Genomic DNA, 13,205 nt, shown 5'->3' with positions numbered 1-13,205 from the left:
GCCCAACACCTATGGGGCTAATAAATTACCTTTGTCGGTTAGATTTTATATAGGTCAGCGGTTTGTGATCTCTATTATATGCTGTGCTAACAGCTGGGTATATAAAGTTTAGTGAGATTTTTAAGGAGTTTACTATGTAGGGGGGAGGAGTAAATCAATAAATACAGTGATGTGTAATAAGTGCTATGATAATCAATGTTCATTTTGATGGTCCTTCAACACTGAAAAATTCCATGTCATCAAAGAAAGATAAAATAATATTCAGTGTGATTTTCTTAGATAGCAAAGTACTTAGTAATATATTTTGGTAAGTTTTTTTTCTTTAAAAAAAAAACAAACCAGGAACATAAGCAAAAAGAAACAACATTTAAAGTGTCAGCAGAAAGTCAGAACATCTTCCTTGGAAATTTTGATTAATTAATTTACTCTTTTTTTAAATTAATTTTTATTGGAGTGTAATTGCTTTACAATGTTGTGTTAGCTTCTGCTATACAGCAAAGTGAATCAGCTATATGTATACATATATTCCTCCTTTTTTGGATTTCCTTCCCATTTAGGTCACCATAATTTACTCTTTAAGATAATATTAATAACATTTGCTGGTGATTTGGAAGGAAAAAATTGATTAAAATGCTTTTTGGCTCTTGAATGTAGGGTTCCAGTCTTTGCTTAGTGAATCATAAGTGAACTAAAATGGAAATATGATACTTTTTATCATAATGTATAAGATGTCAGATGTTTTGCCTTTAAATAAGACCAAAGTGCCGGGGTGCAAAATATAACCCTTGAAAAGCTTCATGTAAGCCCCTTGATTCTAATTTCTGAGGTTCCCTAGACACATCTTTATCTTATATAAATTGTTGGGACAGAAAAAGTCGAAGGGAGAAGGACTGTTCTAGGTAAAATGGAACAGAAAACCAACTTTTCAACTTCTCTGAGCTGAAAAACTCAAATGCATTGATTAATTTTCTGCCTACTTCCTACCTCCCCAACACACACAGACAGAGGCACAGACACACGCTAAGATAATTAATAGTGCTAGAAACTCCTTGAACAATTTGTCTCTTTGTTTTTCTCTTCAGGTAAAAGCACACATACACACAAACATTGTTATTAACTTTTGGAAAACATTAAAATTTCATTGTAATCGCTAATTTGTGTAGATATTAAAATATTTACATATGGCCTATAAAAACATTTTAATAAATTGACTAAACAAATTTGTTAAGAAGTAAATTTATGTGTATGTTGTTTATATATACACTTGTAATAAGTACATTTGTACAAGATTTCTAGGTTGTTTGACTTATCTACATCAGCAAAGCAGTGCTATAATATTTGTATAAGAAGCAGCTGCCTTATTGAACTAAATATTATAATAGTATTTATGATTATAGGATTCTAACTCATTTTTCCATAAATGCTTTCCAACAACCAACTACAGCTCAGGCCCTTTGCTAGACAATAAAGAAGCCACTGTTTGTCAAAAATCTGAGAGTAGGAGAAATGATTAGAAAACGACTTCATCTGATTGGTGCATACCATTCTAAGCAGTATAATGTTACTTCCTGTATCATACAACTTGGAGGTATTTGGGAGGCTATTTACATTTCTAGATACAAGAACATGGGTAGGGAGGAAGGTGCTTCCAGAGAGGAAGTTCCAGAAAGCAGTTTTAGACATCTAACAAACTTCTCAAAGACTACTGTCTCCCTGAGAGTTCATGATGCTACTTTGGTATATCAGGGGCTTTAAAAGTTGTGTGAGAGTGCTGGGTGATTCTCATACCTCCTTACTAAGATTTGAGTATTGTGGGTAATGGGTATGCAATGGTATAGTGTTATAGCTGGTTTTACGGATGGTTGGACAAGTGGGAGAAGACGTGGAGAAGACAGAGATTTCAAATTTTTTTACATGTCACAAGCACAGATTGAGATTTTCATGTAAGTAAAGTTAGTACCTCCCTGGTAAATTAAAGTTAAAAGAAATTTGTTGAAAGTATGGATCACAAAATTAAAAAAAAACCCGAAGGAACCCACTAAAACCTTACATAATAAAGAGGGGAACAGTACTACAAAGAAAAAACTGGATGGAGTTTCCAAAAGAAAGGTGACCTAGAAGGTTTTACCATATATATATACATGTATATGATATAAAACTTGTTTTGTTGTGTGTAGGAGATACATAAGTGAAAGCTTATTTTCCTGCATGTTTAAAAATAAAATTGATAACTTATAAATTTATTCCATAACCTCACCAAAGTTGGAGAAAAATCCAATGGTTTCATTATTTTTTATTAATAAAAATGCATCTTCAGGAGAAAAGAATAATACGATCTATTTGAGAGAAAATTTTGTGAATAGTCTGTGAAGAGAGAGTATATAGTTAAAATTCCTGAATGCCATGCATATTAAACATATTATATAAATTTTTATGTCCTAATTAGTTTTGTGTACTTGCTTATAAATTTTTGTGTATATTCTTATTTGTTTTCCATGTGTATTTGCCCTGTTTCCACAGATGATTTATTTCTCTGGGGATGGCGTATGTTTACTACTTTTCAGTAGCACCTCGAGCACTGAATTGAGGAAAGCAGGTTTTCCTAGTGTTGAATAATTGCCTTTATTAGTCTTGCATTTTGAAAAATATGTCAGCGTACAATCTCAGTAAAAATGCAGGATTAAAAATGAATATAGAAAATCACATGCATGTTTCTCTGACATTAAATCACCCTGCTGTGTCAAATGTAGCACAAATGGCCTTTTAACAGGGGTTCTGTGCAAACAGTGGGTGATCAAAGCACACATGGGCAGCAACACCAAGTCACACTGCTGGTGTCAAGGACAATGTATTCTGAATTCTGTTTTGTATTTCTTCTGTGATATTGTGCCAGAAGACAAATATATAGACACAGGTATATACATATACATGTGCACATATTTTACAGAAATTAAATAATTCATTCAAATAAATTATTTAAATGATTTAAAAATTCTTTTGTCAAACAGATTAATGGAACCTTGTTATTCAAAACATAAATCATTTTAAATGAAGTGGCAAAGACTTCAAGGGCTAATAAAGGTTTTATGAGAGATAAACTTTTACTGAATTAATACTTTTGCATGTACTTTTCTATAAACATGAATATACACACAAATGCTTACAATGATATTTATATCAACATTTCTGACTGATTTTTTAAGAAAATAGTATTCAAAGTGTTAAAAATAATGTATTTTTATAGATTTGGTTTTTAGGAGCTGATGGATTACAATTCACCAAGCAAAGTAGAAGGAGGTTTAAATAATAGTGCCATAAATATTATTATTTGTGTAATGAGATAAAATAAATGAACTTTTTTTCTATTTGTAACTTATATGAATCCAGTGATCATTAGTCTTGAACAATTTTATATATGCCTTTTTCTAGGGCTTGAAATGTATTTAGCACTCAAGTCTTTTTGCTGTGGAGGTCTTAATCAGAAAGATATTTTGCTCTAGAAAATTATGGTGAACTAGTATTTGTATAACAAGACCTTAATACCCTGGGAAAAATTTTAAGGATTTTTATGAAGCTCAGTACACATTCTTCAGCTAAATTTTGGCATAGTTTCAATTGAGACTCCAGTGAAATTCAATTGGTTTATTTTATAATTAAAAACAAGGAAATCATAGTAACAAAAATATATAATGTATAGCACTCATGTTTATAATAGAAACATCCATAAAGAAAGAAACATGTTCTAACTTTTCTCATTACTCCAGAGGGAATTGCATCTTTAATCACACAAAGCACAACTGCTTTCTAATTTTGTTTAAAAAGTGTTTCAATACTTACAAAAACCAGATCAGGTTATTGTAAATCTAGAGCAAATTAGAATCATTGGCCTCTGCTCAGCTCAATGTAAGGTTTCTATGTAAATCATAAACTTAATGGCATACTAAGACACACATCTGTTTCAGTTTTGTAGAAGTTAATAATCTAACTAGAGTATTTAAACACTTCTTTCATTAACTGGAAAATTCAGGCAAAGATAGACTTCCCTCAGTGATAAGGTGTAATATTTTACCTCTGAATTTTGATAAGCTATAAATCTACCTAAGAGTTTTCTAAAGATTGAATTTAGTATCTATTTTTGACATCACATGATTTCCTCCTGTATAGAAATATTCAATATAAACAACAGGCCAGCATTATCATCTCAAATCTACATCTGCATAATTCTTTTTGATTTATACAAATCATATTTAAAATCATTTTGTAACAGGGCACTGGCAAGTAAACACTGAATAATTGTATGAAATGTCAAAATTCATTAAAAAAATATTTTTCAGATTCCTTATTTGATTACCCATAAGTTTATTTTAAAATGATAAATGATAGTCTTCTGGGGATACATATTATTTAAAAATAGTTTACATACTTTGATTTCTCAAACATTTACATTTTATAGCTAGCATTCTTTTCTCTGATTTTAAAAAATTCAACTTTTCTCTGATTTTAACAGACTATAAATATTTTTCATGTTATTTCCATAATCTCTTTCCTTGAGACATGCCACTTCATATATAGCAGTAGCAGAGTATATTATAATGAATTATTGTGTTTCAATTATCATTAGATAATAAACAGGAAATTAGTTTTTCTTGCCGTGTATTCTACATTGTCTGAACAATGAAATATACATGGTTTGAATTTGGGTCATTAAATTCAGGTAGTAAGGACATAGTACTAATTAAATTGGTGTCATAAATTACACTCCCATAATGAAGGGGAACACTTTTAATGCACTAATAATCCTCTTTAGTTATATTGTAGATATGTGATTTTGGTAACCAGGATAGTTGGATAAGAGTGTGGATGGTTCAGTGCAGCACAACGCCAACACTGAATCAAAATCATTCAAAGAATATATTATCCAGGTGATAGTTTGGCAACTTCTTTTTAATGTAGAATAGCTGGAGAGATTATGTGTTTTTATTGTTTAACCTAAACCAGAATTTCTTCATTGAATATCACTCAACAAAACCTTATCATTACCAAATCATTTCAGTACTTCTTTGAGATATCGATGACATTTTAGTATGATTCTAAATTTGGATGCTAATTAAAAGGAAAAAAAAGATTCTTTTCTAATGCACTTTTACTTATCACAAAAACGTATGCCTATTACATCATTGTTTGGTCTAGGACCTAAGTGATGGATTTCATAGTGACTAAGAATGCATTGTAAAGAGTTGCAATAAGTTGAAAACTTAATTATAAAGATTTAAATTATTCTTGAAAATAGAGATGGCAACATTCTATTTTCAAGAAACTATGATGAGAACTCTGTTGAGAAGAAAAATCTCTGCAAATTGCTGTTCTAGTTTCCACATGCTCAAATTTATTTTTATTAAAATATATACAACCAATAAAGGCCTTTTAAAAATACAGTAAAAAAGATAAGTGTAGTTAAAAAATAACCATCATATTAATTAGAGGACAAAATAATGAATAATGTTAGTAACAGCTTATATGATCAAAAAGTCAAGGTCAAACATCTCGTTACACAATTTTAGATTATCAAATATTTTCAAAACTGTACCAAAGCAATTTTGTGTTTAAAAATACTAAGATCACATATTTCAATGATCATTTTATGCTGTATCATTAGGATAACTTCAATGTATTCTAATATGAAATATTAGAAGTGTTATATAATTATATCTTTGACTCACTTTCTAAAATGCAAAGAGGGCATTTGTGAGTTTGTTTCCTGACTCTTAAAAGCCTTTTGCAAGTTTTGCCATACTACAGTGAACTATGACATGAATAATCAAAGTCATATTCTCAGAGGCACTAAAAATTCAATTTAAACTTGCGTGAAATTGCTATTTCATAAAGACTTGTGCTTTTAGGTTACTTTTAGTTTAACAGTTTTTAAAAAAAATTTAAAGAAATTTCATCTGTATTGTTGACAGAGGTTTGCATGTATAGAAAAGGGATGAGGAGGTTCATTTTAAAACTACATACTTTAATAAGAAAACATTTGGTTATGAGAATTAATGATGAAAAAATTATTATAAGAAGTCATAGACAGCTTTCTATAAAATGAGTGTTCTTATAGTTACACTTCCTGATTTGACAGAAACATTCATAGAAGATCTATAAGACATGATTATAGAAAATCCTCAAGGTGCAGATATTACCAACAATTATGAGAATAATCTATGCGAAAGCAAGAAAGACTAACTTTGAGTTGGGTAAGACTCAGTGGGGCAATATCATGAGGGGCATCTTTTTTAACTCGCTTGCTTTTGAGTATCATAATGGTATAAAAATTGTATAATCCTTTGTACACAGTTAGACATATATAAATACTCTAGGTGCACAGAAAGAGTCAAGCTACCAGTTGTTTTGGTGGATATTTTTAAGAAGTATTAATTACAAACTGATAGGTATTTAATAATATATGTGATCAGGTACTTCTAAATAATATCATTAAGTACAGCACACCATAATCATATTTATAATATAGTTTAAACTATCATTATTTTTGGAGACTGCATCTCTACATTTTAGATAGGGTTTGGCCTTCTTGGACCAAGATTTACTCAGCCTGGAGAGAACTGGGAGAAGAATTAAAAGCTTATCGGCTTTGCCAAATGCTTTCATATGTTTATTCTCTCATGGAAAATGAGTTCTGATTTCTTTTCAGCCTACATGCATGGCAAAACTAAAATGAAAAACAATGCTAGGAACTTTCAACGAGTTCTAGTTAAGTCTGGGTATTCACATAATTGCTTTGATCTGCTCTAGAGCTTTGAAAGATTTATTTTCTAGAGTAGGGAAAACGTTTCAGCACTAAGCAACATTGAACAGTAACGAAGAAAAGGGAACACAAAGTTTAGGATGAAATCTAGCTAATTTTATTTCTATTTCTGTATTAAAAACTAGAGCAGTTTCACATGTTTTTATTTGTTTTATTTTAGAACTTTCACAGAGCTCTCTCATCAAAGGCAAAAATAATGAATACAATCTATTCTCACTGGTAGTTCTCTACAGCTTGTAGCTCAAACTTCACGCAATTTCTGATCCGGCATCAAGACCTGGATCCTCTCTCTGCCCCACCCAAGTCCACCTCCATGTGGCCCCTTTTAGAACGCGCTTACCTATATCCAAGTTTGCTGGGGTGCGGCATTGAAGAGGTTACTCACTGTGTTCTACTGGCTTATACTAACCGCGATACTTTGCAACCACTCCCATTTTCATACTTTTTCAGATTCGTTAAATTGGTACCCATACTATTATCATTCATATTTGTATTTTGAAAAGTACCTCATCACTTCCCTCTAAACGAAGATGCCTGGATGGTAAATAGCTTTAAAAATTAGCATAATTTCTGCATCAGAAATATGTGAATCCATTGAATAAAATAATCTTTAGTTTCATAAAGATGTTTAAATTAAAAACATGAGTTTCTACAGTTGGAAAAAACATGTATGGTTAAAATGTCTGAAGCCCATCAATCTCTCAAACCACAAAAGCTAATGAGTTCCTTCTGTTTTCTTTGAATGAAATCACCATGCGTGGTTAGATGTTGATTTAACATAAAACAAATGGAAATGGGTGTTTCCTTTGTCCTTTGTAGAATTTATTTTTAAAAACAATTAGCAAGTATTATGAATAAGTCAACGATTTTGCCATTACTTAAATAATAGTATAGATTGTGTAGTTAAATTGATTGGATTGCAGGGAATGCATAACATACTCCAACTCCCCTTAGCTTGCTAACATCTGTGGACATTATTAAGTTTCTCATTTCATTTTTTTCTACCATAACACCTGTATTGTTATAAATTATGTTTTGAATTGTCATGAAGTGTCAGACAAATTATGTTTTCTGGATGTGTGTGTGTGTCATTTAAGAGTTCCTTTGTAATGGCAGGTTTGTGGTTAACAGCTTAATCTTGAATATATCAATGCAATTAAAAGCTCTGTTTCAATTCTTTGTGGATTCAAAGAAGGTTGAAGCATTATTATGTGTAAAGTGCAAGGAAAGAATTAAAAATTCTTTAATATTTAAAACATTATCCTAGAGAAGGGATACATTTAGATATAATTATAAAACAGCAAACTTATTATATGCTTAAGAAAAAAGTGTTGAACTCCTTGAACTCTATAAAATACATATACTATTGAGTTAAAATTAAAAACTTGTTTGAGGCATTTCCTACTCCCTATAGATTTAACCCACTTCTGACAATTTCTTTCCCCTCCCATGCATCCTCCTTTTTTTGTAGTCTCTTCAGGAACGTAGTGGAGAGTGACTCACTTATGTCCTGAGCGTCAAAGTGCATCAGACCTAAGAAATGAAGACAGTGGGTTCTTCCTGAGATTCTTTCTGAGAGAGTTAAATAAACAAGTAAATGAGCCAACATATGGGCAGCTTAATTCAGGCAAAATTTTCTATTGATTACTTACTAAGCTTACTAAATAAAAACTTCAGCCCAAGTTCTGCCTCCCCAAAGAAAATAGCATTAAATTGATCCATGCACTCATTGGGACTTCATGCGAATCATGCCTAGATGAATGAAAAATCTTCAAAGATGAACAAAAGGGCTAAAATTTTTCAGTAAATGCAAATTATTATCAGTTTGACATATCTTGGCTTACAATACTGAATAAAATAATTTTAAATTCCAAAGGAGACTGTGATATAAATGACCACTGAGGTCTGAGAATTCTATAAGTCTTCCTTCTTTTCAACTACTTTAAAGAAGCCTGATTTAGTTTTCCTAGGTAGATCTGTCGTATGTATAAATTTTGACAGATGTAAAAACGAAATAAGGTTTCACACTAGCTCTGCATAAGTGTTTTTTTTTCTAGACTAGTTTATATCCTGCACCGATAATATTTGAATTATGTTATCTAAGAAATTCCAAATGGAAGTGTTTATGTAGTTTAAAGCACCAATGCTCTATGTGGCTCCTCTTATCTTTTGTATTGGTGAGAATGTTAAAACATCAATACATTAAGTAGAAAAAAATTTGATCATCAAGGATTCTTCTTTGAACCTGAGAATTATAATGAATCAACCAAAAGAGCATGTTTCAGTTATCTGCACATATGTACTTTTAACTTGATTTTTTTACAAGTTGAGAGAAAACTTGACTAATAGCTGGATTTACTTTAGTACTACAAATATCTGGCTTTGTGACAAAATATAGGTAGAGTCTTCATGTCTTCTGAACAATCTGCTGTTGACATTTTAATAACACTGTTGTTTGAAATGATTTCTGACGTATGATGACTGCAACATACCCACAGCAACAAAAAGTACATATTGTTTCTGAAAGCAAAGAAGCTCAAGTTTCATCCTATTTTCTAGAGATTTTAAGTCTTGGAGAATCAGTTTTTCTTGAAAACCAATGAAAACATGCTTCTTTAATTGATGCCTTCATTCATTAGTATAAACAGTGATTTAGAAATACATTTTAGCTCAGAAATTTTGTAATTAAAAAAAAATCCAGGTTTGATTTTACTCGTATGCAAAGGACACAACTGGCTTTCGAACATTTTTCAAGCACGATTTTCTCCGTCGTGGTCTATTCTCTTTAGTTTAGGTCCATCGTAGGCGCTGTCTGGCTGTTTGCTAACACTACCAACAGAGAGGCGCAAGGAAGTGTGGTCAGAGGACAAGAGCAAAAGCAGTTTCAATGTAAGGAAATGAGGGAAACAGACCTAAACAGCACGATGAATGCACTTGCGAGTAGAGCCTTGTAGTCTCCTTTCCTTCCTTTGCTTATCCTGGTGGGTTTAATCAAAAACAAACAAAACGCTCTTGTGAAATATAGTCAATAAAGTCAAAGTTTGGCTAGCTCTCTGTAACTACAAAGAAAAAGTCATCGCAATTTAAAAAAAATGTAACTTTCATTAACGAGCCCGCCGGAAATCTCAGGTATCAAAGACGCATTAACCATGGAGCGTCCCCCGTGCGCCCCAGCCGGACGGAGGCAGCCGAGGCGAACAGACGTTCTTTCTCCTCCGAGCAGTAATACAAAAGGAGGGCCGCGGAAACTAAAAGTTTAGGGGCCTCCGGCTCGCCGCGCGGAGAAAAGAGAAAACCTGGAGACGGGGTGGGTAAAAGACGCATCCTGGGCGCCTCTCCGAAGTACAGGCTAGGAGAGAGCTCCTGAGCCTGGAGGGAAGAGGGGAGGGGACCCCGAGTTCCGGGCCAGCCCCCTGTCCCCCGCCTCGGAGGCCGGAGCGCCGCGCTCTCCCAAATACCTTTTACCCCGTTCCAGAAATAAAATAAATGTTTTTAAAGTGCGTGTGTGTGGACAGGCTGGACAGCGCGCGCCGGCGGAGCGCGCGGAGGACCGAGCGCGCAGTGAGTGGAGTTCGGGGAGGTGGGGCTCGGGATGGAGTGGGTGTGTTGACGCTGGGGGCTGGATGCGGAGCCCCGAGACCTGCGGGGGGGCGAGCCGATGGGGAGGGAGAGGAGGGGCGCTAGCCACCGCAGGCCGCCTCCAAGGCGCGTTCAGCGGCCGTGCGCGCGCGTCCCTCGCCGCCGCCGCCGCCGCCCGGACAGCCCTGCGGCCGCCCCGCCGGCGGAGCCGGGGCCGGCCTGTTCTCGGGCGGCTGCTGGGCCACCGCCACCCGAACAGCTCGAGCCCGTAAGTGTCCCCTTTCGCTCCCCTCCCCCTTGCTCGGGTGCACCACCGACGCAGCTGCTCAAATGGAGTGGAAAATGGCCATTGGGCGGCAGTGAGTTATAGATTATCTGCTCCATGTTTTGTACTTAGCTGCCTGTAATCTTCTTTTGAGTTAGTCTGAGCCCCTTGCTGGAAAAATCAGGCGGGAGAGGTTTGGCCTTTGCCGCTGTACAAGTTAATATGTTTATATGATTAGCCGAACTCGCGGGGGTGGGGAGGTGGAGATTTGGGGTGGAGGAGGTGTTGGAAGAGGAGGAGGAGGAAGAGAAGGAGTCTGGGAGGTGACTCCAGTTCAGACCTCGCGGAGAGTCTGTGTCAGGACTTCGCACTCCCCCGTCTCTCTCCCTCGCTCCCTCTCTCTCCCTCACACTCTCTCCGCTCACACACTCACACACACACACGCAGAGGTACCGGAGCGAAATTGGGAGCTTACCGGAGAATCCTTGGGATCGTTGGGGGTGGGGGGCGCCTCCCCTCCGTTGCTGCGCGTCGCGTATCTCGTCCCTACACCTCCCCGCTTCCCCGAGCCCCAGTCCTCGCCTTCAGCCAGTCTTGGGGCAGCGGCCACCGCTCAGCCTCGGCCCGGAGGTCCGAAATGTGAGGAGGGGCCGCTGCAGTCTCCCGCCCCAGGCCGCAGGGTCGGCTCGAGGGATGCCAGCCGACCGGCGCGGACGGCGGACTGAGGGGCTTCGCCTGACGAACTGAGTTGGCCTCGCGCCGCCGGCGTCTGCCCGCCCCTCCCGCGTCTGCAGCTCGGAGGGGACTCCCAAGTCTGCGCACCTCTGTCGAGCTTTTGCCTCTGCCACCCCTTTCGCTCTGCTTCCCGAATTTCTTATCTTTCCGAGGGAGCGTGCGGTGTGGGGGCGCGTGCGCGTGTGCAAAAGACCCCTTTCGCGGAGCGGCGTGTGGGAAACTGCAGGAAAATGTTGACCTAACCCCAGGAGCCGCCCGGCGCTGGCTGCTTGGCTGGAGGAGGAGGCGGCGGCGGCGGCCAAGCAGGAGGACGCGCCGAGCCACGGCGCTGCCTCCCGCTCGGACTCGGCGGCCGGCGACCCGCTCGCGGCCGGCCTCGGCCCTCGCCGGCCCGGGTGGCCGCTGCCCTCTGCGCGTCTCTTCGCGCGGCGCTCGCGCCAGACGGCCCGCCCCCGGGGGCGCGTTCGAAGACCGAGGTAAGAGCCGTGGGAGCGAACAATGTGCCTCTGTGCCGGGCTACGGAGACCTGTTTGCTTTGCGCCTCCCGCCCTGGGGTGGATGCTGGAGCTGGAGGGAGCTGCGGGTCAGTTGGGGCTCGGCTGTTTGTTTATGTTCGGTCGGGCCAAGGGGGAGACCCGCGCCGGCTCGGGTTGCTCGCCCCCTCCTCTTCCTCCCCCTCCTCGGAAATCGATCTGCAGAACTCCCCTTCCCGTCCAGCCTGCGGCTGCTTCGCCCTGCGAACGTAGGGACGCTCACTTGGTTGTAGTCAAGTTGCAGGGGGCTCCGGGAGGAGAGGGGAGGGTAGGATTGGGTTCGGCATTTTTTGATTTACTGAAAGCCTGGGTCAGAAGGTGCCGTTCGCTCTTTCACAGCCTGTCTGGGGAGGGGGAAGGTGGGGCGCACCCTCGGTGGGGCCGGAGGCCGGGAGGTGAGCGCGCCCCCATCCCCCCGCCTCAGCAGCCTGCAGACCCGTCCCGGGCTGTGAGTGGAGCAGGGAGGCCGAGCGCTGGCAGAGAGTTCTGGGCAAGTGGACGGGGGTAGGGGGATGGGATGAGTTGTTGCGGGTGGTTTCTTTTCGTCGGTTAGGTGGCGTGGAGAAGCGAGGATGTCAGCAAAGCGCAGCCAGATGTGGCTGGGCCGGCACCGTGGCTGGCAGCGATTAGGGGCGGCGCAGCGGGGCCGGGCACCCGGCAGGCTCTGGGGAGGCCGAATGCCTCCCGCGCCCGCAGTGAGAGGGCAGCAGCGGGCCGCGCTGGGCCTGCGGGCGAAGTTATGGGGTGTGGGCTTCTGGGCTTGGCTCTGGGGCTGCGAGTCTCTGGAAGCCTGGTCTGTGGGAGCCGGGTGCCTGGTGGGGTGCGGCGGGGGAAAACGGCGTGGGAGGTGCGCGAGGCCGGGGAGGCCACCCCCCGCCACCGGCGCTAACAGAGCGTGGGCTAGTTGCTTGGCTGGGGCTACCCGACCCGCTGGTGGAGAGGCGGGGGCGAGGGAAGAGACGAAAGCGCCGCAGCGGTGGGGAGGCACTCCTGCTAGAGTCCTTCGCTTGGGATCTGGAAAGTTTGTTCCTTTCGCCAGACTGCGGGGTTTGGGTTAGGGCAAATCGCTGGGAGCTTACTTTGTGCCAGAGTGTCAATGCGCGGCGGCTAAGGAACGTATGTCTTTATTCATATTTATTTTTTTATCCTCTGGTCACTCTGTCCCCTGAAAGCGTAGTTGGAGGGGCAAGTCCTGCGGTGTCCGTCTTCTTTCCCCACCTTCTGTGGACTCCTCCCCCCTCATCCTTTTCCCCTTCTCTGGCCCCGCATTCCGTTCTTC

General features: G+C 39.9%; 1 protein-coding gene across 9 annotated transcripts in view; it reads left to right on the top strand.

The window, feature by feature from the left end:
- ADGRL2 (adhesion G protein-coupled receptor L2) overlaps positions 1–13,205 on the top strand; it is a 273,375-nt gene that overhangs the window by 76,965 nt on the left and 183,205 nt on the right. Inside the window, exon 1 of one of the 9 annotated variants that reach the window (XM_055084501.1) lies at positions 10,558–10,661. The exons of 7 other annotated variants lie outside the window; for them this stretch is intronic. The gene's annotated coding sequence lies outside the window, so the exon portion shown is untranslated. Of the gene's footprint in view, positions 1–10,557; positions 10,662–11,806; positions 11,870–13,205 lie in introns of those variants that run through there. One more of the 9 variants, XM_055084502.1, reaches the window with a different exon arrangement.

Source organism: Physeter macrocephalus, chromosome 4, assembly GCF_002837175.3.
Source record: "Physeter macrocephalus isolate SW-GA chromosome 4, ASM283717v5, whole genome shotgun sequence".
NCBI lineage: Eukaryota > Metazoa > Chordata > Mammalia > Artiodactyla > Physeteridae > Physeter > Physeter macrocephalus.
The sequence above is the reverse complement of the archived record's forward strand: the minus strand, read 5'-3'. Positions and strand labels throughout refer to the sequence as shown.